Source organism: Lepidochelys kempii, chromosome 22 (assembly GCF_965140265.1).
Source record: "Lepidochelys kempii isolate rLepKem1 chromosome 22, rLepKem1.hap2, whole genome shotgun sequence".
NCBI classification, from domain to species: domain Eukaryota; kingdom Metazoa; phylum Chordata; order Testudines; family Cheloniidae; genus Lepidochelys; species Lepidochelys kempii.
Genome location: NC_133277.1, coordinates 4713880 through 4741776, shown reverse-complemented (window position 1 = coordinate 4741776; position 27897 = coordinate 4713880). Strand labels below are relative to the sequence as shown.

The 27897-nt window shown below is 45.0% G+C and overlaps 1 protein-coding gene across 3 annotated transcripts in view; it reads left to right on the top strand.

Moving 5' to 3' along the window:
• Positions 1-27897, top strand: part of KIRREL3 (kirre like nephrin family adhesion molecule 3) — a 727360-nt gene that overhangs the window by 308316 nt on the left and 391147 nt on the right. The gene's annotated exons all lie outside the window — the stretch shown is intronic.

The following is a 27897-nucleotide window of genomic DNA, read 5'->3' as shown; positions in this document are numbered from 1 at the left end:
ATGTTTGTCTTCCGTCTGGCGATTTACGCAGTTACAGAGGGCTCACAATAAAGGCGCTTAAATATCCCCTTACAATATTGGATACAGATGTTATAAGTGAGATTAAGGCATGGAACAGTTCACAAGCATTCAATAAGGTCTATGCACATTCTTATAATTCTTATACCTATTTTAATAATACTAACACACAGGCGAGCCAGACTGACTTTAGCTATATATTTTGTCAGTGTTCAGTTGAGGCATGGGGAATTTGGCATGAGCTGGCATCTGGTCTGCCAGCATAACACCTGGCCCAAGCACTCAGATCAGGGTACAGTTCTTTGAAAAATGCTGCACATTTTTAGCAAAAAAAAACAAAACAAAAAAGTTGTGTGTCAGTTGAATTTTTTTCTCTCCAAATTTGTCAAGTTCCTGACAAAAAGAAAACCAACTTTTACTGAAGACTGGAAAATGTTCTCTTTTCAAGGACCATTTTCTTCCCTTCTTGGTTATTTAATAGAAAATTTGGACCATAACATTTTCCAGAGGCTCAATCAGAGACAAAGACAAGTGAAGTGTCTTAGCTAAGTTCATAGATTGAGACAGGAATAGGACCCAGGAGTTCTGAAGAGACCCATATGAAAACTTGTTTGCTTTCATGGTTTGTCGCTAATGCAAAACTAATCCCCCATATGTTGAAAGGTGCAAAGGACACAGATTGAAAGCACACTAAATGTTTGCCTGAATCTCATTTCAAAGTTATTCCCCCCCCCCCCCACTCAGTTTTTACACAGCTGTAGGCCTGTCCTCCTCCTCCTCCCTGTTCTACCCAACAGGTTTCACATCCTCATTGTAATGACTTCCTATTTCCAGAAGGACAAGAAAAGCAGGAAAAACTTTATGATCAAGTTAGAGCAGGAGACTCTATCACCAGCCAAGACTATTATAAAGTATTCTGGAAGTTAACTCAATAAAAAAAACATAGTAATGAGAGAAACCATTTCTCCCTTTGTTTATAGCTTCTTTAAGTGTATAAATAAGCATGGCGGTGATTAATGAGCATGCTTGGAGAGAGGAAGATTTGCAGGCAAGAGCCTGAATTATTACCTTATTGCATGTGCTTCTCCGGCTTGGTGTTTATTGTGCTGCTCAATACAATTTAATACAGGAGGGCTAAAGTTATGAGGTCCTATTTATTCCACCCAACATCGTCCCCTCTGCCAGCTCAGCCTATGGGATAGACAGCACATTCAGAATGAATTCTGGAAATATATTAAAAAGCAATTGTAAACTCCTTGCCTTTATTGTCCTAGCCTCATTCTTCACAGCTCACCCTCTGAATTAGCATAATATCTACAGGCTCTTGAGGAGTTATCAAAACATGATCAGTCTGTATCTAACTTTCAGAGCTGACAGATTTATAAGTTACAAAATGCCAAAGTTCCTTGTGACTTTTCCCCCCACCTTCCATGCAACTTGTCTGTATCGTCAATTATGCCTTTCACTAAAATCATCCTGTCATAAGCCACACAATCGGTGGTGGCAGCCCAAAAGATGCTGACGCAGGGTTGGTTTCTTTCATTAAGCCACTTCCTTTGCTCTTCCCACTGCATATGCTTTATTAGAATTTGATTATGTGCAAGGACTATTTTAACTATCATATTCTGGTTTATAGACTGCTATAAACCTCTTAGTGGAAAGGAAGAGAACTCAGAGAGAGAGAGAGAGAGAGAGAGAGAGCAATTTCTTATGTGATTCTGAATTTTTCTTTACCTTAGAGCCTGTTACAGTGTCTACTGAAGTCAAGAGAAAGAATACGACTGAACACTGGATTTGGCCCTTAATGTCTGATATCTCTCCCTGCCCCTACTTGTTCAATTATGATTGGTTTCTGTGGGATCCAGCTGCTGGACACATGTCTTTAGGGGTTGGCCAGATGTTTGATTTTTCCGTTGATTAGTAACGCAGGAGATAGTAGCCACAGTATTCTGTTAGTGTGCGAGAGAGATGGACACAGAGCGTATCTGTGTAATTCTAGACTTAGCCTGACAAGTAGGCTTCCCTGTAGGCTCTGCATGTGTTAACATATGTGTAGTGGTTTCTGATAGCACCACCACCACCACGAAGGGATCATATGAATTCAAGTTGGAAAAGACCCATTGGATCATTTTGGGGGGATCCACGAGGGTACTTTGGTGCCTAAACCCCATGCTTGGGTTTAAATGCCTAAGTTCCCCAGGCATCTATATTTCTGCTTCTGAGCGTGTGCACTGCTGCCCCTCACGAGGCATCCAAATGCCTGTCTCCTGCCAAAGCCCCAGGGCAATTCACAAACCAAGGAAAGACAGCTCTTCAGCTGCCTTCGTTGCATATGGGGCTCGATCCAGTAGGAGTGTTCAGAGGTCACCTGGCAGATCAGGTTCCATTCAACATCTAGCTAGAGGAGATGGTAGTGGTTGTGCCACCCACCTTATAACATTTAGCCCAGTGGGTAGAGTACTCACGTGGGATATGGGAGACTCAGGTTCAGTTTCCCCCTTCTCTGCTCCCTCATCTCTCCTGTTGAATGAAGCTGTTTCACTTTGGACCCATAATGGAAGAGTGGTTGGAGCAGGGGGACTGGACCCAGGGTCTCCCACCTCCCGGGCCGGTGGGGGGGCGGGGTGTCCTAACTGCTGGGCTGCAGAGTCATTCCCACTCTCTTGCTCAGTTCCAATGTCTGTTTAAGTATTTATCCACAGGGGAATAGTCATTAGGCCAGGCCAGGGGCAGGGTGATCATAACCTCACAGTATTCTTGCTAGCAAGTTAAAGAAATATGGGCTGGATGAATGGACTATAAGGTGGGTAGAAAGTTGGCTAGATTGTCGGGCTCAACGGGTAGTGATCAATGGCTCCATGTCTAGTTGGCAGCCGGTATCAAGTGGAGTGCCCCAAGGGTCGGTCCTGGGGCCGGTTTTGTTCAATATCTTCAAAAATGATCTGGAGGATGGTGTGGATTGCACCCTCTGCAAGTTTGCAGATGACACTAAACTGGGAGGAGAGGTAGATACGCTGGAGGGTAGGGATAGGATACAGAGGGCCCTAGGCAAATTGGAGGATTGGGCCAAAAGGAATCTGATGAGGTTCAACAAGGACAAGTGCAGAGTCCTGCACTTAGGATGGAAGAATCCCATGCACCGCTACAGACTAGGGACCGAATGGCTTGGCAGCAGTTCTGCATAAAAGGACCTAGGGGTTACAGTGGACGAGAAGCTGGATATGAGTCAACAGTGTGCCCTTGTTGCCAAGAAGGCCAATGGCATTTTGGGATGTATAAGTAGGGGCATTGCCAGCAGATCGAGGGATGTGATCGTTCCCCTCTATTCAACATTGGTGAGGCCTCATCTGGAGTACTTTGTCCAGTTTTGGGCCCCACACTACAAGAAGGATGTGGAAAAATTGGAAAGCGTCCAGTGGAGGGCATCAAAAATGATTAGGGGACTGGAACACATGACTTATGAGGAGAGGCTGAGGGAACTGGGATTGTTTAGTCTGCGGAAGAGAAGAATGAGGGGGGATTTGATAGCTGCTTTCAACTACCTGAAAGGGGGTTCCAAAGAGGATGGATCTAGACTGTTCTCAGTGGTGGCAGATGACAGGACAAGGAGTAATGGTCTCAAGTTGCAGTGGGGGAGGTTTAGGTTGGATATTAGAAAACACTTTTTCACTAGGAGGGTGGTGAAGCACTGGAAACAAAATAGGTTAGGTCAGGTGGGTGCAGCAGGCCAGTCCTGCAGCATTCAGGGGCTGGAGTCATGAAAGGACTTTGGAAGCTATTAACGCTCAAGTGAACCGCCCGAACAAACTAACTATGAAAGGAACTGACTACTATGGTCCTTTCTAAAGATCAGACTTGGAGCGTGGGATGCTGTTGCCTCATCTGCCCACCCTCAAAGGAAGATCAGCTGCAGAGATTCCCTTTCTTCTGCTTGTGAGTCAAATCCTGCTGGCTAGCGTCAAATCGTTTGCTGACATGTTACATGTAGATCAGGGATCTCAAACTCGAATCACCACGAGGGCCACATGAGAACTAGTACATTGGCCTGAGGGCCGCATCACTGACACCTTTTCATATAAAGGTACAAACGCCCCCCCCCCCCCTCCTACCCCCACTCCATCCCTTCCATGAGGCCCTGCCCCGCCTCTTCCCACCCCTGCCCTGCCCCTATTCCAACACCTTCCCCAAATCCCCGCCCCACCCCGCCTCTTCTCCACCTCCTCCCCTCAGTGCGTGGCTCCCCGCTCCTCCCTCCTGGAAAGCTCTAAGTGCCGTCAAACAGCTGTTTGGCGGCAGGAAGCGCCTGGAGGTAGGCAGAGAAGCGGAGATGCAGCGCGCTGGGGGGAGGGGAGCTTGGTGGCAGGAAATAACTCTGGGAGGGCAGGGGGGTGTGGGGAGCTTGGCAGGCCGCAGGAAATAACCCCGGTGTTTGAGACCCCGATATAGATGTATTGCTATTAACTTCCCCACAACTAAATGCAGAGCATTCATTTCTAAGGAGTCTTCTCTCCCACAAACACACACACTGTGAAGTCTTCATAGAATCATAGAATATCAGGGTTGGAAGGGACCTCAGGAGGTCATCTAGTCCAACCCCCTGCTCAAAAGCAGGACCAATCCCCAATTAAATCATCCCAGCCAGGGCTTTGTCAAGCCTGACCTTAAAAACTTCTAAGGAAGGAGATTCTACGACCTCCCTAGGTAACGCATTCCAGTGTTTCACCACCCTCCTAGTGAAAAAGTTTTTCCTAATATCCAACCTAAACCTCCCCTTGAGAAGGGGGAGACCATTACTCCTTGTCCTGTCCTCTTCTACCACTGAGAATAGTCTAGAACTATCCTCTCTGGAACCACCTCTCAGGTAGTTGAAAGCAGCTATCAAATCCCCCCTCATTCTTCTCTTCCGCAGACTAAACAATCCCAGTTCCCTCAGCCTCTCCTCATAAGTCATGTGTTCCAGACCCCTAATCATTTTTGTTGCCTTTCACTGGACTCTTTCCAATTTATCCACATCCTTCTTGTAGTGTGGGGCCCAAAACTGGACAAAGCACTCCAGATGAGGCCTCACCAATGTCGAATAGAGGGGGACGATCACATCCCTCGATCTGCTCGCTATGCCCCTACTTATACATCCCAAAATGCCATTGGCCTTCTTGACAACAAGGGCACACTGCTGACTCATATTCAGCTTCTCGTCCACTGTCACCCCTAGGTCCTTTTCCGCAGAACTGCTGCCTAGCCATTCGGTCCCTAGTCTGTAGCTGTGCATTGGGTTCTTCCGTCCTAAGTGCAGGACCCTGCACTTATCCTTATTGAACCTCATCAGATTTCTTTTGGCCCAATCCTCCAATTTGTCTAGGTCCCTCTGTATCCTATCCCTACCCTCCAGCGTATCTACCACTCCTCCCAGTTTAGTATCATCCGCAAATTTGCTGAGAGTGCAATCCACACCATCCTCCAGATCATTTATGAAGATATTGAACAAAACCGGCCCCAGGACTGACCCCTGGGGCACTCCACTTGACACCGTCTGCCAACTAAACATGGAGCCATTGATCACTACCCGTTGAGCCCGACAATCTAGCCAACTTTCTACCCACCTTATAGTGCATTCATCCAGCCCATACTTCTTTAACTTGCTGACAAGAATACTGTGGGAGACAGTGTCAAAAGCTTTGCTAAAGTCAAGAAACAATACATCCACTGCTTTCCCTTCATCCACGGAACCAGTAATCTCATCATAGAAGGCGATTAGATTAGTCAGGCATGACCTTCCCTTGGTGAATCCATGCTGACTGTTCCTGATCACTTTCCTCTCATGTAAGTGCTTCAGGATTGATTCTTTGAGGACCTGCTCCATGATTTTTCCGGGGACTGAGGTGAGGCTGACTGGCCTGTAGTTCCCAGGATCCTCCTTCTTCTCTTTTTTAAAGATTGGCACTACATTAGCCTTTTTCCAGTCATCCGGGACTTCCCCGGTTCGCCACGAGTTTTCAAAGATAATGGCCAATGGCTCTGCAATCACAGCCGCCAATTCCTTTAGCACTCTCGGATGCAACTCGTCCGGCCCCATGGACTTGTGCATGTCCAGCTTTTCTAAATAGTCCCTAACCACCTCTTTCTCCACAGAGGGCTGGCCACCTATTCCCCATGTTGTGATGCCCAGCGCAGCAGTCTGGGAGCTGACCTTGTTAGTGAAGACAGAGGCAAAAAAAGCATTGAGTACATTAGCTTTTTCCACATCCTCTGTCACTAGGTTGCCTCCCTCATTCATTAAGGGGCCCACACTTTCCTTGGCTTTCTTCTTGTTACTCTTAACATCTCTCGCTAGCTGCAGCTCCAGGTGCGATTTGGCCCTCCTGATTTCATTCCTACATGCCCGAGCAATATTTTTATACTCTTCCCTGGTCATATGTCCAACCTTCCACTTCTTGTAAGCTTCTTTTTTATGTTTAAGATCCGCTAGGATTTCACCGTTAAGCCAAGCTGGTCGCCTGCCATATTTACTATTCTTTCGACACATCGGGATAGTTTGTCCCTGTAACCTCAACAGAGATTCCTTGAAAGATGAGATGTATCGCTTCTTGAGAGATGTATCGCTGTGCTACATGCATAAGGTGCACCAACAGTCCAGCATCCCCAGTCATCTCTTCTAGCCAGTACTGTTTAAGGACCCAATTCAGGATAGCACTTAAGCACATGCTTAACTTCAGTGCTTTCCTGAATCAAGGCCAGAACAGAAGGCCCATCCTGTAATCTTCCTTTGAGAGCTCCCACACCATGGAACATCACACTTTCCCCCAGCCCTTCCCTGCCCTCCTGAGTTCCCCTTTGCCGACTATACACATGAGTGTGGCTGGTTGGGAAGTGGGGAAGGGGGGCTTCCCCATGGAAACTTTTGAAGAAAGTAAAAAATTGTCTTTTTCCCTTGAAATTTTACTACATAATGGTTGGACTTTTCATTGAAAACACAGACACACAATTGAGTTTTTAGTATCCAAAACCAGAAAAATGACTGGCCAATCAGCTGATCATTTTTGGCATCAAAATGTTTTGCTGAATCAGCTGAAATTTTTCATTTATTTTCAATTCCACCCCACCCCCCACCCCCGAACCTGGAAATGAACATTTCCTGCTGATTTTGATGAAATGGCTGTTTTCTGCTGAAAAAACATTTCCTTGGAAAAATTTTAATTACCCCTACAAATGAATTATGCTTTGTCAAACCAGCCATTCCCACCATTTCCAGGGCCTCTCTGCCTTAAAGTCATGGAGACTTCAATTTCCTTCTCTCTTGTTTGCTTGCTTTCCCTTAAGATAAGATTTAAAAAACTCTCATGAGTATATGGCTGCTCTTCGTGTGAACAAAACCTTCATATAAACCCTCATGCCCCAGATCCGCCTTTAGCTGACGGGAAGCGAGCCGGACCCAGTATTGGCAGCCCCCAGTGTTTAATAATCATAAGATTGCCATAAAAATACATTTTATTTCAGCAAGGTGTATCTTTTATGTTATGGGCTGGATTGTAATCCCACAATCCCACAATGGGTAGGGAAACAGCGCAAAAGAGTTTTCCCAGCCCATAAAATTTTTTGACATGTTAAAACAATGTCCCAACCCAAATTAGGTGGAAAAGTCAAAATCTCTGAAATTTTTCTGATCCAAAAGTTTGAAAAAATATTTATATCAGGTCAATGGAAAAGCCTTGTTTTGATCATTTCTAAATGTTTTATTTAGTTTTCAACCATTTTTTATTTTTTTAACCTTTTTTTTAGTCTAAATTTACTTAAATTTCAAAACAAAAATTCATTTTGACTCAAAAAACTGAAACACGCCAGTTCAAAAATGTCAGCGTTGGCACATTTTTTGAGTGATTCATCGAAACTGACCCTGTTTTGCCAGTATTGTCAGTTGTGACAAATTGTTTTTTTTTTTACAGCAATAAAGTGTTTTTTTGAAAAGTTCGCTAGCAGCTCAGCCCTGGAGTCCCACCTGAATAAGGGGTAGCATGTAGCTGTGCTGTCCCAGTAACGGGACAGGAACCAGAGGGTGACTGAGAATCACAGTCAGTTCCTGTTCCATGGGGTGGATTCCATCCCAGCCCTTTTGCTGTCCCAAATTGCTTCCCTCTTTGCATTGGCTCTGGGCTGTGGGGAAGGGGATAAAGTCCAGGCTGCCCACTCCTCACCTACCTGTGTGGGAGCAATCATCCTCCCCACACAAGCTCCAGTGATGTGAGTAACCTAGACGGGGAGTAAGGAGGCGGGTGCTCCTTCCACTCCACAATCACCCCGCATAAGCATACATCAAGTCCATGCTTGAGCATGTAGTACAAAGCATTTTTAAAATGCTGTATCAGATACTCAACTGATGAAAATTGGCATCGCTCCAGTGAAACTGGTGGAGCGTAGCCAGTTTACACCAGTTGAACATCTCGCCCCAAAATCTCACTCTTTGTATGAATACCTTATTGCACAACAATACTGTATATTTATATGCCACAAGTATAAGGTACCATTCAACCAGGTAGTACTGTCTGTTGACAGGTGTGCCTTTAATTATGTACAGTCTTTTCAGATTTGTTCTAACTACATAATAATTCCCTCCTGCAAACCTCGCTTAGGATTTTGACCCACTCACAACACACACAGTTTGTTTCCTTGAAATAAAACACACACAACGAGACTATTTGAAGGCTTCATAGCCCGTCTTTATCTAGAAACCGTTTGTCAAGTATCTTAATACAGGACAATTTGTATACCCTGAAAACACATTTACACTGTAAATTGTTTATAGAAAAACCAGCAGAAGGAAATGGGCTTTACTGCCATTGAATTCATTAGCAGCAAACTACCTGATTGCTTTTATTCCCTTCAACTTTCTGTTCTCTGTTTCATTTGCTTGGCTGCCGGTTTCATGTTGGGTTGATTCTGCTCTCCGTTACATTTGTGTAAATCAGGCACTGTTCCATTGGAAGCAAGCAGAATTACATCAGTGTGCATGAAATCAAGAACCCAGCCCTGCTGCTGCCTTTTTATACCCCATGTACTGTTTTTGTTTGAATTGGAATGCGGGGCGGGGGAGATAAAAGGAGACAATATTGACAAATTAAATAATCTTGTTTATCTCCTTTGAGTCTGCTCCAAATGTTCATAGAGAAACCATTATCCTCTGCTTGTCTATGCACCCCCGGTATCCACCTAAAGGTTGTGAGTCATGTTTGCTTTGAAACGTGGTGCCCAAGGGCTGTCAATCGTGCCTTTTGTTGAGAGAACCAGGCCTTCAAGGAATCACTCGGCTGCTATTTAACAGATGCAGAAAAAAACCTCCCTGAAAACAGCTTTTCTTGGCATGTCTCTCACATGAAATGCCATCTATCCCCCCTTTATTCACCCATTGAAAGTCTGTGCTGTAAAATACAATGAAATGGGATACTGGTGCAGACTGTTGCCTACCTCGAGTGTTAATGCTGTCCATTGAGGCGTAACAAAGCCAGTGGAGGGTGTAACACTAGGCAGCATGAAGTATGTAATTCACTCCTTAGTCGCCAGAAAATTTGGACTTTGAAAAGGTTTTTTTCGGGATGGCCAAAGTGTATCTTCCAGGCTGTGTGCAGTTGTCCTTTTCTGTAGGGTAATAACATGCCCAGCTGTGGAATGGCTGGGTGTAAGGAAGGATGGTCCAATGGCTAAGAGGCTAGTCTAGAACTCAGGAAATCTAGGTTCAAGTCACAGCTGTACCGTAGACCCCTTGTGTGATCTTGGGTAAGTCACTTAACCAGTCTGTGCCCTAGTTCTCCATCTATAAAATGGGGATACCAACACGTCTCTACCTCATAGGGATAGCTGTGGAGACTGTGAGGGGCTCAGATAATAGGTGATGGAGACCATATAAGTAGCTATGACTGTTGGGGGTACCAATAACCTTCCCCATTTGTGCCTCCCGCGGAAGAGCTATGTAGAGGGACTGCTTCCTCTTATAGCCCCAAAGGAGTCAGGGCCCCCCAGTCCACAGAGCTGGCCTTGGAATACAGGATGAAGGAGGATATACAATCCAGAAGGTGAGGCAACTCCATGCTATGAATCTGGGCCTAAGTAGTCCATAACATGGAGATGAAATCTGTGGTATCCCATGTTCACCTCTACACCTGTATGTCCCCCATCACCTCATATCTAATGTTCCCTCCGCACCTGAGTGAATCAGGGTGGTGAATCAAACACCAGGCCTTGTGTTGCCTGTGAGCCAGACCTGCGTGACACCATGGATGTGGCTTACAGCCAATGTGGACTGATTTCCATGGTTGATAGCTGCACTGTGAATGGAGCATGTCACGCTGTTGTTTGTGCCTCACTCAGTGATATTGGCAAAGCTTTGTGGCTCTGAAGCTTGTCTCATTGAGCGCTGAGAGACACTTTAGTCTCGCACAGGCACTCAGTCTCTTTATCGCTGCCATGAAAAGGCCTAAGAAAGGGCTCCAAAGGAATTAATTAGGCCAAAGTTGTGTCAGCCATTGCTGGGGTGCAAATCAACACTGAAATTACAGCCAGTTCTGAAAGCAGAGCAGCGAAATGGTGGCTCTCCAGCAAAGACTGTGTGATGTGCTGAGCTAACAACTTGGATATTAATGGGAAATGTAACAAAGAAACTGAGCTGTGATTTGATTTGATTTCACTGCAGGCTGGCTTTGGAATTCCCAGGGTATTCCCCAGTCACCTTCTCGTGCACACATATATATATAAAATGGCATTTGCATAGAGGCTTTGAGCTGAAATCCCAGATTCCCTGCCCCACTTGTCATCACAAGACACTTTTCGTGTAGGGCTCAGTGCCGAGAAGAGTTGTTAAAGACACATGCGTTCCAGCCCTTTGTGTTACCCATTGCCACACATGGTCTTCCATTTAATCCTGACCCCTTCCACAGTAATGTCTCTTTGATACTTATGTATGCAGTGTGTAGTTGTGGCCATGTTGGTCCCAGGATATGAGAGAGACTAGGTGGGTAAGGGAATGTCTTTTATTGGACCAACTTCTGTTGGTGACAGAGACAAGATTTTGAGCCAAATATAACGTGTTAACTACCTATGCTAAACAATCAGTTCCACTTTGTATTTTACTGGGATGCTGGGTGTACCTTTCCCAGCCCTGAAGAAGAGCTCTGTGTAGCTCGAAAACTTGTCTCTCTCGCCAACAGAAGTTGGTCCAATAAAAGATATTACCTCCCCCACCATGTCTCTCTTAAATACTTAGACATTATGGTCACAGGTTAGTCATTGTAAAACGTCGTATTGCAGGACAGTCCTTGTTGTGTTTGAGAAGTTTTGAGCAAGTTTGAGGGGCAGAAAACCTGAACTCTAGTCTCAGTTCTGCCACTGACTGTTTGTAAGGCACATTGGGTGCTGAATTCTTCAGAAGAATCTGGATATAAGCACTGTAATGGGAACAAGTGGGTTCTGAGCACTGTCAAAAATCCAGAGGCTGAATTATCTTGAAAACTGGGCCCCAACTGTGGGTACTGAACTCCTGAAAATCTTGCCTCACATCTCTCTGTGCTTAGTTAAGATCTGAGGTGAAAGTGAACCCCGCTATGTAACTGGAATGTGTTTATTATGATGATTATTTATTAAGCCTTTATCAAGCCTTGCAACCTATTCCAGAAATGAATAGCTTTTTTTATCCTAAATTTCTAATGCTTTTCCTATATATTTACATGCTATATACTGGTACACTGTATATTGTATCTCATGTTAGGATTTACCTGTGGCGTTATCCACCAACTCTTGGGTGTAAGGATCCCATTATGGCCCGTGATACATGACCTTCAAAGTTCAACAAGCATTTGTTTGTATAAGCACCTAAATGTTCAGATGCTAATTCCAACTTCTTGAGCCTGCAAAACTGGGTTGGGAAGAGATGAGGGTTCCTTCTTTCAGCTGAGCTTGAAATTATATTTTGCAAATTCTAGTCCCACAAAAGTGCAAAAGTTTATTTCAGGATTTGGTTTGAGTTTGAGGTCTATTCTTCTTGTCAGAACTGGTTAGTCCAGTCTTGAATGATCTCTCAGATCCCATCTTCGTTTTCCTTCTTAGCATGCAGACACACACGTTTCTCCAGCCATCTCTGTTCGGGAAGGGGTTCTACCCTTGTTTAATGCCTCTTTCATGCTGAACAGTGAGATTTGCCCATGTGAAACACTCATCACTTACCCCTCTCCATTGAGTTAATGTTTTTTCTCTGTCATAAACAGACATGTTCTTTTTGATCATTTTATGATGTACATCTTTCATCACACCTGGTATTCTTTATTTATATGCATAGCATAGGTGAGCAATTTTAAGAGAAAATCGATGGCTTTGAGTCTGAGTGAGGCTTTCACCTCCAGGAGCTATAGATCAAAGTACCTGGAAAGTCAATCAATCACTCTCTCTTTCCCCATATACATTTGTCTTTCATTCTCTCCTCTTCCAAGGCTTTGGGTTCCAGTTTTATAGTGTAAATGAATAAAATATACATTTTTGGTTCCAAAACATTTTATTGTATAGAAGTTGAATGGATATAGGCCAGGAGAGAGATGGTTCTATGTCACATGGGGCAAGTGAACTAGCCTAACACAAATCACACAGGAAGAGAGAGCCACCATAAACCTGTGTCTAAAGGCAAATGAGTGGTGTTCTCAACAAACCAGAACCTTGGAGCTTGATTCCCCATTGCCTCCTTCCTTGTATGGTCCTTTGCCCCCGTGCAAAGTGGGTGTGAAATGCAGCCATTCTGGTCTGCTACTGTTTTACATTCATTTTGCACAGCTGAAGAAAGGCTGTGCCAGGTGCAGGCCGGTGCAGAAATCCAGCCCTTGATTTCTGTATTTTCGAGTGTAGCAATTGGTTCTAATCTGCCATGGGTGAGGTGCCTGAAAATTCTACTCCTGTGTGTGTATGTGCATACTCTATGGCAGATTGCTCAAGGAACATAGCTACACAAGGTGGTGTGGATCTGGGAGAAGAGAGCGGAGCCCTGAATGAAGATATACAAATCTCCCTTTGGGGTGCCATTGAAGTCAAAGGTCTCTCTCTCTCTCTCACACACACACACAGTCTGTGCTTGTTTACTGCACCTTTCCTTTTTGTGCTGCACATGTGACTAGTTCCTTTTCAATACATGTAGGATCTGGGCTGAATCTGTGATGAATCTTGGGGATGCTTAGCTTTTTCCCAAGTCAGCTGTATGTTCTAGTTATGATAGGTGACATCCTGGCCGCATGGGAGGCAACAGGAATTTTGCCAATGACTTCAGCGGGGCTAGGATTCCACCCAAGAACTTTATGTGCCATGTTAAGGATAGGGTCCAACTCCCAGTGCGAAGGAATGGATCCCACTGACTTTGCTGTGAGTTGAAGCAGACCCTAACTGAGTCCTCTGTCCCTTAGAGGCTCAGTTCTGAGCTGTGCTCATGGCTGACTAATCACAGAGGTGTTAATGGACAAGCTGCACATTTTGATGATCCAAGTCTCATGACCCAGTAGATGAGTTGTTAGATACTCCGGGCCTGATTCTTTTCTTTCTCGTGCTGGTGTAAATGAGGAGAAATTCCACTGAAATCAGTGGTTCCAATTGTGATCTCCCTCCGCTTTTATACCAGTGTAACTCCATTGACTCCCACTGACTTGTTCCTGATATGCACAGATGTTGGAAGGGAATCAGGCCCAATGGCTGGCTGGCTAATGGTGATTCGTGCTTTAAGGACAGCACTGCTTGGCTTTTCAACCAGTCTGTGTTCTTTGCCAGGGCTGCTGCCTCCTTCCCACTTCACTTATCATGCTCCGAGCCTTTTATGCCCTTAACAATTCATGGCACATCAGCTCCCCCCCTTGGGCTGTGTGACTGGGTTGCTGGGATTTCACACATTCTGCAGGCCCACTTGTATAGATGTTTGTGCCACGTAGAGTATGTTACTGAATGCGGACGTGACAGAGAGAGGCACCTTTCCTCTCGGAACTGGGTTAAAAATCTCATTTTGTCACTTATCCTTTGCAGAGTTACAGAATTGAAGCCCCTTACCTGGCAACATGGAGCTTTGGGTTTAGTTGTCTTCTATATACCAGCACAGCCAAACATTTCCCTTCTCTTTGGGTGGAGCTGGACGTATTCCAGACATCCTGTCTATGGGGGGCAGCCTTAGGCAAAGCAGGTAGAATCATAGAATTCATAGAATCATAGAATATCAGGGTTGGTCCCCAACTAAATCATCCACACATCTAACGCTTTACATCTACGTTGCCTAGGGCTCTCCACCGAAGGGGTCCTTAACAGAATAGACTGTTGGGGTCTCTCAGACAACACAGTGCTCTCAACATGCCTCTTCTCTGGAGGCAGAAATTCTGCCTTTCCTGCAAAACAGTGCCCCGCACCCCACCCCATTTTCCTGTTCAGCTGGCCCTCTTGGCCCTTCGGTGTACCCTGTCATCTTTTTGCACCAGCTGCTGCAGCAGCTCCTCTTTGGAAGCCCTGATGCAGCTGATGTCAAGAGTTCTGGGGTGTGTTTGATAACGAAAGGCACCAGCTACAGATAGCTGAGCAGAAATGGAGGTGTGGCCTTTTGAGGGATGGAATTACACGGGTTGGGGTGCTGTTTTGTTTAAAAGAGAGCATGGCGCCAAATTCCACCTACACTCATGGAGTAAGTTGAAGGATTGAGCAGAGAAGTACACTGTATATGCCTTTATGTATCTACACAGGCAGACAATGTGGGTCTGATCCAGACCCCACTGAGGTCAATCAGAGTTCTTCCATTGGCTTCAATGGGCTTTGGAGCAGACACTGGTATCCAGTGTAAGGGCACGCTATCCAGATTGCTATGCTTAACACAGTGTGTAATAGTGCAAAATTCTCTCTCTCTCAGTCACACCCACACCCTGAGCAGAGCATGGGAGAGGCTGTGAAGTGAGCTCCATTTTCTGTCAATGTGAATGCCTCAGAAATCAGCAAACCAAACAAAATGTAAATGCCTGTTAGGAAGGTGCATTGCCTGGTAATTAAAGTCAACTGGGAGGAGGGGGAGAAAGAGCCTGGTAAAGTGTGAGGGATCAATAGGTTAAGTACTGGATGTCACTCAATCAGATACTCAGCACAGAATCAAGTATCAGGGGGTAGCTGTGTTAGTCTGTATCCACAAAAACAACAAGGAGTCCGGTGGCACCTTAACGACTAACAGATTTATTTGGGCATAAGCTTTCGTGGGTAAAAAGCACAAAATCAAGTGTTCCACATCCACCCTGATCAGGGAAGAAGGCAAGTCTGCCAGGAAGAGGTAAGTGTGTGTGTGTGTGTGTGTGTGTGTGTGTGTGTGTGTGTGTGTGTGTGAAAGAAGAGGTGGGGGAAGGGATGTAGGTTGCCAGGTTGGGGTGCCAGACTGGGGGAACAAGGAAGGGCTTGGTCAACTCTGGCTCCAATTAGACGAGCACTGGGAGACCCATGCCCTGAAATACAGGCCGATTGACCAGTTAGTTGTATTCCTTGCTTGCTAAATTATGCAACTCAGTCATCAAATTATGCCAAGGGTTTGTTATTAAAGTGTGATGATTGAGTATGGAAAACATACTGAGCAAGGGACTGGGCTGGGGTTGTGTGCCCTCCAAGGAAACACCACTTTCTCCCCAATGGACATGCATTCTCTCTGGGTAAGATAGGATACACCAGACCAGCACAGCGAGGGCATGAACCACTGGGGAAAAATCTGGCCTTCTCTCAGTGGAGGATGTTGGCCATAGCTTGATTTGAACCTGAAACCAATTTTGTGTTGCAAAAGTTGTGTGTTCCCTCACACACTTACATGCATATGTAACGCCAGAACTAGAAACTGAAGTCCAACAGAGGACGCCAGTCCTGGGATCTGATTGGCAACACTCTGGGGGTCCTGATTGGTTTCCTGCTTGTACTTAAATCAAGCACAGAAACAGGAAGATGTCCATATAGCTGGGTTTCCTCTGCTTAGGACTGCTTTCTCTGTGCTACCTGTTCCTACTGCCTGACTGATCTCCTGATAATCTGACCGTGCCTGGCTCCTGACCCCCAGACTCACCAAGGGAAGGTTATGCCTGACTAATCTAATCGCCTTTTATGATGAGATTACTGGTTCCGTGGATGAAGGGAAAGCAGTGGATGTATTGTTTCTTGACTTTAGCAAAGCTTTTGACACAGTCTCCCATAGTATTCTTGTCAGCAAGTTAAGGAAGTATGGGCTGGATGAATGCACTATAAGGTGGGTAGAAAGCTGGCTAGATTGTCGGGCTCAACGGGTAGTGATCAATGGCTCCATGTCTAGTTGGCAGCCGGTATCAAGTGGAGTGCCCCAAGGGTCGGTCCTGGGGCCGGTTTTATTCAATATCTTCATAAATGATCTGGAGGATGGTGTGGATTGCACTCTCAGCAAATTTGCGGATGATACTAAACTGGGAGGAGTGGTAGATACGCTGGAGGGGAGGGATAGGATACAGAAGGACCTAGACCAATTGGAAGATTGGGCCAAAAGGAATCTGATGAGGTTCAATAAGGATAAGTGCAGGGTCCTGCACTTAGGACGGAAGAACCCAATGCACAGCTACAGACTAGGGACCGAATGGCTAGGCAGCAGTTCTGCGGAAAAGGACCTAGGGGTGACAGTGGACGAGAAGCTGGATATGAGTCAGCAGTGTGCCCTTGTTGCCAAGAAGGCCAATGGCATTTTGGGATGTATAAGTAGGGGCATAGCGAGCAGATCGAGGGACGTGATCGTTCCCCTCTATTCGACATTGGTGAGGCCTCATCTGGAGTACTGTGTCCAGTTTTGGGCCCCACACTTCAAGAAGGATGTGGATAAATTGGAGAGAGTCCAGCGAAGGGCAACAAAAATGATTAGGGGACTGGAACACATGAGTTATGAGGAGAGGCTGAGGGAGCTGGGATTGTTTAGCCTGCAGAAGAGAAGAATGAGGGGGGATTTGATAGCTGCTTTCAACTACCTGAAAGGGGGTCCCAGAGAGGATGGCTCTAGACTGTTCTCAATGGTAGCAGATGACAGAACGAGGAGTAATGGTCTCAAGTTGCAGTGGGGGAGGTTTAGATTGGATATTAGGAAAAACTTTTTCACTAAGAGGGTGGTGAAACACTGGAATGCGTTACCTAGGGAGGTGGTAGAATCTCCTTCCTTAGAGGTTTTTAAGGTCAGGCTTGACAAAGCCCTGGCTGGGATGATTTAACTGGGAATTGGTCCTGCTTTGAGCAGGGGGTTGGACTAGATGACCTTCTGGGGTCCCTTCCAACCCTGATATTCTATGATTCTATGATTCTTGGTTGCCCTCTGGCCTGTCTCAGACTCTGGTCTCCTGACCCAGCCTGAGTCATGCCCATGTCTGGTTGTGACAAAGCCTAAGGACGTGGAAATACATGTTGAAGGTGGGGGTGTTGGAAGAAAGTAATTGCTAGCTGAGTTCAGGGGATGGGCAGTGAGAAAGCAAACAAACAAACCTTTTGCTGCTCAGTTACACCTAAGGGTGAAATTCCTTCCTATGCAGGGTGCTGGCACTGAAATTTAAAGTAGTGCCTAGTCCTTGTGCTGTGCCTCTGGGCAAGGGTCACTTTCACCCCCAGTGAATAGTAATCTACGATCAGGGGAGGCAGAGCTCGTGATTCAGGTCATCAGCTGATTGTGGGAAGGATTTTATACTCAACTTGCAGTATTGTCCAGTTGGCTGGGGGCACTATCAAGGGAACGGGTTCATCTCTCTCTGAAGCATCGGGCACTGGGGAATGATAGAGGACTTGATGGACTGTTGGTCTAGTACGTCCTGTGGCCAGATGTATCCCAATCAAATGTTATAGACAACAGGTCTACAATGGACCACCTTATAGTCCTGTCTTCAAGAGTAAAGCACACATTTATTTTTCTACTACTGTTTCCTATATAATCCACTTCTATCCATTATCTCCCTTTCTGGTGATGGAGGGAAGACCATGTAAGAAATAAAAGTTGGTGAAATCTGAAGGAAGGGGCCTGATGTTCCATAGGAAGGAGACAGAACTTTCTGCTGCATTCAACTTCAAAGCAAGTGCTGAGCCTTTAAGATATTCGTTTTAGTAATTCATGTACAGCTGCATTAGTTAGGGGCTTCACATTGTTCTATCCACTCATCACGATTAGACTTACTATTATTACTGAAAACAGAGATGGTTGAGAGATATTAATTCTTTATGAACCTTCCGTCACAATTAATGTCTGCTCTGCGCTTTCCCGTCTACTGAGTTATAAGCTAATCATTCTGCATGTGTGTTTCAAGCCCTTAGTCAAGTACAAATAATTTGAACTAATTAGCTTTTTTTTTTTTAAAGGAAAGGGGGAATGAAAACAAATGGCACATGAATGAATTGTGGGATTTTGTATGGAATTAATATCTCTCTAATACACATGGATTTGGTAAATTCATTATGCACCCATAATCAGACCTGATGAATTACCTAGCTAATTCAGGAGTAATTAGGCATGAACTACCAACACTCATTTTTAAAGTGCGACCAAAGCAGTAGGATTTATCCTAAAGACTCAATTATGGTCTCCAAGGCTCCAGGAAGCACTATTGTATGTCTTGTGAAATTGGCCACTGTGAAACCAAGCTCTGGTGACTTTAATAAGAGCCTCTGTGATTTGTGACTTTTATTAGATCAGAGATGAATTCCATTTCCAGTCTCCAAACGTGCTCCAGCATGGCTGACCATTGCTATGTTGGGCGATGGCATAAGAGAATGGTTGGTTGTGGAAACCTACTCAAACCCATGAACTGCTCGTGTGAGGCTCCTGTGGAGATACTCACATAAGTGCTCACCCGCGTGAGTAAGTGTTCCTTTAGCTTAGTCATCCCTTTTTGAATAGACATAGATCAATCAATAGCATTACAATTATATTTGAGTTTTATACAGCTGCTCATCACTGTAATATCTGAATGCCTTCCATGCAAAATCGATCTGAAACTGAATCCTTCCTGCTCTGTCAGATGTCACTTCGGGCACAAACATGGCTTTGCCATACGCAGCAGGGAAAGGACACGAGGATATGTGTGGTAGCAGAACGTCCGGCCCACCTATGCTCCCTCCTGTGTTCCACGTGCTGTGGATGGAGTTCCCATAAGGCCTGATCCAAAGCCCATTGAGAGTCTCTCCATCAGCTTCAAGGGACTTTGCATCAGGGCCCACAAAGCAGGAGGGACAGAGTTTTGCCCCTGAAAATGGATTATGGAGTGGGTAGGGTCTGATTTTCAGGGCTGCTTATAATTCACAGCTCCTGTTGAAGTCAGTGGGATTAGCCAGACCGCCACACCTCTGACAGTTAGGAATCATGTTAGTACACAGATAAATTTGAGGCCTGAGGAATACAAGAGTCTGTATGGTGTGTGTACCAATCTGATCTTCCTTACGTCAGGGCAAATGATGGGATAGGGAATAGAACAAAAGTGCAAAGTACATGCTGTTCAATCTTAGGCCTCAACCTGGCACATTTATCTGCATGGATTCATTCAGCTGCAGGATCAGGGTACCCATCTCTAGGCTCTTGAAATGCTATGTATACATCTCTAGTACTGTGTGTATCTAACGTACAGTACTGCCTCTGCAGTCCACTCACCAAAAAAGAGAAAACAGTAGCAATTACTTAATACTTGGTGGTGAGGGAATATTGAAAATTAGCACAGGAGTTAAAGCACTAATAGGAAATACAGCATGCTGCATGCCTATAGAATTTTATGTAGCAGAATGCAAGGTAAATGAAATTACAGTTTAAAGAAAGGCAGACAATTAAATTATAGATTGTAGGCACGGTTCTAAAATTTGGAATAACTGCCTAATCGATATACTGTTACAAAATACAACCCCCAAGTTCTATGGGACTTGGGGAGATCCCCTCATCTAGAAGGCAGGGGACCAGACCCTGGGATACAGCCAAGGAGCGCTCAGCCTAGCTGAAGGTGGGTTGTAAAGGTTGGTTTGCACTGTTATGGCTTTGGGCTGTCTGGGTGCTGGTCTGTCACTCCTGGAGCTGGGGATCAGCCTGGCAGTAAGGGAGCCCAGCCCTCTTTCCCCAGAAACAGCAGAGCAGCTGCTACCCCAGCTCTAAGCTACCTGAGGATTCTGCTACACAGGAGGAGTCCTTCTGTGGCTGGAGCTGCTGGGTTTAAGGCTATTCAGTGCCAGCAGAGCATCCTGATGCCAGGTGCATGCACTGGAGAATCAGGCATGTAGTATGATGAGTGGAACTGGAGGAAAAAGAGTCAGGGTTCAGGAAGGACCTAGTTCGCTGTGTCGCCGGGGTCTCTGAAGCGGCAAGCGGCACTCAGGCTGCTGGCTCCTCTACCTCTAATGCCTCTGCATGCAACACTGGCCTCTCAGCACGCTTAATAAATATCTCATTCCTACAGCTCTGCCTGCCTGCTGCACCACTCACTGCTACTGAGTCCGTGTGTGCAGAGTCCCGCCTGTCAGCACCTTGTGAGAAGGCACGGGCTGTGGCAGTTTATACTGTGGCTGCTCCCAGAGCTCCTGCATTCAAGGCCATAGGCTAAACGCCCACAAGCGTGGTGCAGCGGGGATCATAGGAGTCAGAGATTAGCCCAGCCACCTCCCAGCCAATGCATGACAGTCCTTGTACATTTCCTAGGGTCGTTAATAAGGACTGATGGTTAAAAGCTGGTGGCTGGGTGGAAATGCTTCTCTTGGGTGAGATCTGTTAAGTTATGGGATGGTTTCCCAAGGGAATGGAAGTCCCAATGTCAGGGAGACAAGGCATCTGAACCCAAACAGAATGAAGTGCTAGGCAGTATATTGAGCCTAGTTCTCCTCTCGTTCTTACTAGCTATGCTCCAAGGCTTCAGCGGAGTTGCCCCTGACTTACGCCAGTGTCAGAGGAGAATGAGACCTACTGTCTGGAAGAATTCTGCAGCGACCTTGGGCAGAAGCAGATGACTGAGATAGGATTTTCCCATCTCTAGTTTCCGTGAAACAATTTTAATGGCATCCCAGGGAGACGATTATGATTTGAGCTGGGGAACAATTAGCAATGTCCTTATTTTATTAAAGTTCTCATTTTCATGTAAATATCCTTTGCTCGGTGACTCATAGAAGCTCTTTAGAAGTCCTCACGGCCCCAACCATCTGATGCACGTTTCTGGGGCTGCCCTGTGGATTTTCAGCAGATTCTCTCTGAGCTCTCTTTGCTTTGGAAACAAGCTCTCCTGCCCTTGGCAGAGCTCAGAGAAAGAGGGCACATGTGTCTTATGGTTCTGTTGTATTCTTAAAGGATGGAATCAGGGTTTGTTTCTTTCTAATTCGTGGCTTCCTTTCTTATGATGAGTCACAACTGGTGAGTTTATTGCGCTCCTAGATGTGGTAGTGACCGAGAGGGGATGGTTGTGGAAGAATTGCTTTAAGCAATCCTAGGTTTTCAAATCTCATTTTAAAGAAAATTACTTCTGCTCTTTAGCACCAAATGCCTGCCCTTTTGCTGTGTCTCCTGTTAGAATGATCAGGGAACGTATAGACATTGAAAACATTGATTGCTCAGTGAGCCATGATGCATTCACCACTTTATTGCTGCATGACACATGCCAGGTGCCTCCAGTTCTGCCAACCATCCCAGGTACGTATGGGCAGAAACCACCTGCTGTGCCACTAAGCATTCCTGGTTAGTCATGGTAGATTGCCTTTGGCTTGGGGGTTGAATGTTCCTGGGACTATCTATTTGCTTCCCTCTCATGGTGAATCTAGGGGAAGCTAGTATTGGGGAGCCAAGGAGCTATTTGAAAAGGGAAAAGGTGGGTGGGCCCCAAGAGGCTAAAACCCACTGAATCCCTAGCCCGAGCCATGAATGTCAAGATTTACTTACCTCCCTAGCATTTTCCGCTTCCATTATTGCTGATCTGGAGTGAGACCTGTCTCGGTGACAATGACATGTCCTATCACTGTGAATTAAATCTGCTGTGTACGAAAGTGGGAATGATGTGGATGAATTGAATTTGTATTCACAGGCATGTCAGAGGTGCTTTCTTGGGAGCTCAATGGTTATTCTGCACCGGCTGAGAACACAGAGCATAGTTACAAATAGAAAGAAAGGCCCCTGGCCTGACCCCATCTTGCCTGCTTAGCTTTATTATACTGAACTGAACACATTATCCACTTTATAGTCCGTTAGGTTTTCTTCAAGCACAATTAACTAGATCTAGGCAAAGTGCGTAGAGAGAAGAAGATGACTTTTGTTTTGGGATTTGGGGCTGACTGCTCTCTAGACGGAGCAAAATCCTGTCTCTGAGCTGGGGATGGGCACAGACACTGCCAGCCATGGTAGGGCACGAGAAACAATCATGACAGTACAATGCATGATGGCTAGTGGTGATCGGGAGCACTTACTGCTAAAGAGTAAAGTACACCCCGACTAGAACTTGCTTCTGATTGCCACATAGGCATTAGCATGGCTGGAACCCCGGCTAGCTGATTGTGCCCCTTAGGGGCCATAATTTTCCAGCAGGGGTGATAGCAAGATCCCCCACCTCCTTTGAGCTTGCATTCAAAAAGGTTGGTTTGTTTTCTAAGCAGTGCTATTCTGTGTAACGCTAGCACGGAATTCTTTATTCAGTGAACGGCTCAGAGTCATTGTCATACTTTGTCTTCCGAGGATCTCAAAGTGTAAGGAATTGAGCCACCACCCAGCGCTCCCGTGGAGCTGGTAGGAGTTATCCCAGCTCTAGAAGAGGGTGGTCACCTACGTGATGAAATGAGTCACCTGCTCAGGATTGTCTCAGGACTTAGGATAGTCAGGTCCAGTTCCTGGCATTTCCACAGACAGGCTCAGGGACTTGTTATGTGTATTGTGGTAGCCCCTTGAGGCCCTAGTCCAGACTCAGGCCCCCACTGTGCTGAGCATCGTACACACCTGTAACAAGGCTAGTCACTGCCCTAAAGAACTGACACACTAACTGGGGACCTTGGCCTGGTTGTTAATCTCTCTGCTTCTGCTCCCATCTGTAAAATGCGGGTAAGGACTTCCCTAGCTGACAGACAGTTGTGAGGGTAAAATGACAGACAATTGGGAGGTGCTCATAGCCCCTAAACGGAGTTGTCCCTGATGTAACTCTAGTGATTTCATGCCAAGGATGAATTTGGCCTGGGGAGGTGAAGTGAATTGCCCAAGTTCACCCATAAATCCCATGCAAGGCCAAGAATAGTCTCCCCACTAATACAGCTCCTATGCAATCACCATCAAGGCCATCACTCCTCCTAAGCAAATGTCTTAGAAGAGGCATAGCCTGTTGCCATCCAGTCTTCAACTTTGTCATAGAAGACAAAGGCAAGCCAGCAAGCACTCCCCGTAATACAGAAAGCATGCATTAGCAGAAGAGGCCTTTGTCATCCATCGCATACAAATTATTGCTTTGCTTTGTTACTCCTGGAAAAATAGCACAGAAAAGTGCAGAGTGTTTTTTTGTTGTGGTCAGAATTTTTCTTCCATGTTTCAACTGGAAATGTCCTTTCAAAGCAAAAGTGACATTTTCCAGTGAGGAATGAAATAAAATGCGCTAGGAAGATGGGAACATGTTCTCTCTTATCAGACTGTTTCAGTAACATGAGATAGCTTAATAGAAGACGCAAGTGGGACTGTGCAAGATCTGAACACCCCAGAGCCTTTAGTGACAAGGGGTCAGATTACATCAAAGCACGGTCCTTTCCAAACTGAATTCCCAGGTTTATTGGAACAACCTCTGCCATAGATTGGTAACTCCTCACCCACTGCAAGAACAATAGTTAAGCAAGTTAAAAACATACCATTAATAAAGACTATAGAGCTGACCATGCAGAAGAGAGTTTCACCACTGTATACCAGTCTTCTCCAGTGAGACCTGTGTAATCCACACTCATCGAGTGTGGCACTCTCCTCCTGGTGGCTTGCACACATATAGAGGTTCATGAGCTTGCCATATCCTTGTCAAAGGGAAGACGGTCTCCTAGCTCAAGCAGCAGTCACAAGTTGAGTCCCTGCTGACCTGTCTACCTCTGGGCCTAGTATGTGATGGGGCAGTGGGAGTTGATAATGGAATAATCCATTATTATAATAATCCCCATGGATTATGGGTTAGTTAGCTTGAGCATTGCACGGGGTGAGGCAAAGCTCACATAAAGTGCTGTTACTTTGCATGCTAAGAAGATTTCTTTACTTGTTTCAGAGTAACAGCTGTGTTAGTCTCTATTCGCAAAAAGCAAAGGAGGACTTGTGGCACCTTAGAGATTAACCAATTTATTTGAGCATAAGCTTTCGTGAGCTACAGCTCACTTCATCAGATGCATACTGTGGAAAATACAGAAGATGTTCTTATACATACAAACCATGAAAAAATGGGTGTTTACCACTACAAAAGGTTTTCTCTCCTCCCACCCCACTCTCCTGCTGGTAATAGCTTATCTAAAGTGATCACTGTGCTTACAATGTGTATGATAATCAAGTTGGGCCATTTCCAGCACAAATCCAGGTTTTCTACCCACCCGCCCCAACAAACCCATATGGTGTGGTCAGGGTGAAAGCTGGAGGCATGTAGGTAGGAATAGCGGTCAGTAGGTTTCCGGTATAGGGTGGTGTTTATGTGACCATCGTTTATTAGCACTGTAGTGTCCAGGAAGCGGATCTCTTGTGTGGACTGGACCAGGCTGAGGTTGATGGTGGGATGGAAATTGTTGAAATCCACCATGATTATTAAGGCTCTACAACCTATCCTAAAGGATGACCCAACACTCTCACAAATCTTGGGAAACAGGGCCCCGCCCACCCCCGTTCCTCAGACGTTCTTGTTAAACCCTAGATTTGTGCTGGAAATGGTCCACCTTGATTATCATACACATTGTAAGGAGAGTGATCACTTTAGATAAGCTATTACCAGCAGGAGAGTGGGGTGGGAGGAGAGAAAACCTTTTGTAGTGGTAAACACCCATTTTTTCATGGTTTGTATGTATAAGAACATCTTCTGTATTTTCCACAGTATGCATCCGATGAAGTGAACTGTAGCTCACGAAAGCTTATGCGCAAATAAATTGGTTAGTCTCTAAGGTGCCACAAGTCCTCCTTTTCTTTTTTCTTTACTTGTGCATTCCTCCCACCCATTGCTTTAAAGATTTACCTCTTCAGTGGTTAGCTTAGCACAGAGGTCTCGGTTTACAGCTAGAGCTGGTCAAAACTGGAACAAAACTGGAACAAAAAGTCAAAGTTTTCTGCAAAATAAAACTTTTAAAAAATTTCATTTGGGGAATATTAAAATGACCTTATCCATATGTTTCATTTCAACGAATGCCCATATTGTATTATTAAAATGTAAATGAAGCATTTTGATCTTATCGAAACCAAACATTCTGATAATATTTTGTTGACAATATTGACAAAATTGATACATTTCAGTGAAACATTTTGGTTTCACTGACTCAGCATCTTTGATAGAAAAGCTGCTGTATCAGAACATTTTCAACCAGCATTATTTACAGACACAATGTGATGGTAAAGCATGGCAGAGTGTTTGAAATGTCCATTCTCTAAAGCCAGGTCCACACTTAAAATTACTGACAGTATAGCTATACCAGCAAAACCTTCCTAGATGCAGTTTTATCAATATACCAGTGCTTTTGCCAGTACAGTTTATTCTGGTTTGGCTGGGGAAATAAGCTATACGTGCAAAAAGCACTTTAATGCCAGTATAATGAGTCTACGCTAGGTGAGTTTTGCCAGCATGTCTGTGTCACAAAAAAATCACCCTCCTAACCATATAGCTATGCCAACAAAAAAAGACCTGACCTAATGCTTAACATGCGAGGATTTCAATGGAACAGGCATGTGTCTATGTTACACATTCAAGTTTTTAGAGTTGCAGATAGAAGTTAAGCATCTAGCTTCCATTGAAAGCCAAAGAGTGTCAGGGTATGCCTACTCTTTGAGCTACAGGTGTAAATTCCAGCTCAAGGAGACATACCTGCACTATCTCTGATAGAGTTAGTGTGCTAAAATCAGTGCGTAGCAGTGGAAGGGGTTCTCACTTTCCTGGCTACACTTCTATTTTTAGCATGCTAAGTCAATCAGAGCTAGTGCAGGCGTGCCTCCTGGAGCTGGTATTTACCTTCCGGCTCCAAGTGTAGACATACCCTCAGGCACTGCCATTCGTGCCTTTGAAAACCTTGCCCCAGCAGCTGGCCAAATAGTGAATACACATAACATATATGTGAAGAAGTGGGCTGATTTTGCTGAGCCCCTGTCTTTGAAGTCAAATAATTCATTATTTGTAAGTCTACAGGCCAGCACTATGTTCTCATGAAAACATCCATGAATCCCATAAGTTTTACGAATTCTAACATGATTATTTGTTTCGTAATTCATACCAGGAAGTACATGATTAATTGTTGGCTATTGGTTGTTCTTCTGTTTAAAAAAGTTCCACTCATCCAATGAGGAAGCATAATACCATGAGACTTAGGACCAACTGCACACCACGGATATGGCATGTGAATGACCTCTGAAACAAATTGGGAAACAAACCAACCACTAGAAATTATTCATCTAAACTGCTCAGCGAATACTTATGAATAGTTAACACTTTTATGGAACCTTTGGCTTGGTGCTTTAATAGAAGAAAGGGCTAAATTAATCACAAATTACATGTGAAATGAATAATTTAATTAATCCCTATTACATGTGAATCCCTATACACACCCACCCACTTTCAGCCATCCATCCAAGGGATGGGCATTCAGTTTAAATATAGTTAGTTTTACTTTAAAAATTAGAACTTTTCCAATAGACTAGACCTTGCAAATTAATTCACTTCTAGAAGATCAGCCTCCATACTCTACTTTTGTTTGTCTCTATATTATCTGTAGAGAGATTATTAATGCCATGTAACACTCAGCTAATAGGTCAAATGTGAGACCTTATTACAAATCTAGGGTAAATTGCCTCTTCAGTAGCATATGGCATGACCTTCAATTCCTGCTAGACTAGAAGGAATTCACACTTCACCCTTCATACGTTCAGAATGCCCTAATTACTGTATACACATACCCGTGCATTAGAACTCCCATAGCAGAAAAGGCCAGACTCCATTCCCTGCCTTGCATTGTCTATTTTACTCTGCAATACTACGACTACAGAGAAGGATATTTCAATTTGATCCCCATGCATAACCTTTAGACCTGACCTCTAATGCATTAGGATTCATCACCCTCAGCATTTTTTTCCCTTAGGGAGTATAGTGCTGGTCTAATTTACTTAAACAATAGTTTGCCAGTCCCCTGAAATCAAAGGTGCACGGCAATCAAGGTGCACAGCAGCTTGCAGCATTGGGTCCTAAATTATTTGATTCAGTGATATCATGTGGTTCTGAGTTCCACAGACCACCCACAGTACAGCTTCGAGGCACCAAGTACCAGTTAACCCCAAAGTCCCTGTTAAACTCGTTCGCTATGTACCCTCAGGGGCACTGATGCTGCTGCAGCTCCTTAGCCATGCAGGAGCAGGAACTCAGCTCTGTAGAGTCCCTGTGCTCTGAAAGACTGAACCTTTTAGTAGCTCCAACAGAGCAGAGCCGTAGGGAGGAAAAGAGCAACTCAGCAGGGCTAATAAGAGCACTTACTAATATGCACATGAGTCCTGCTCAGCCAACCAGCCTTGGAGAATTTGGCTGTTCCCCTGTAATTGAGAAAACCCTGATTACTGAACACCCAATTTCAAGTTTGTTCTGTGATTAAATATGAATGACAGTTGGGGTAGTTGCTTGGCCAAGAAACGTAATCCTGGAGATAAATGTCAAGAGTCAGGACTCTGACTCTTTAGGCCAGGAGCTGATG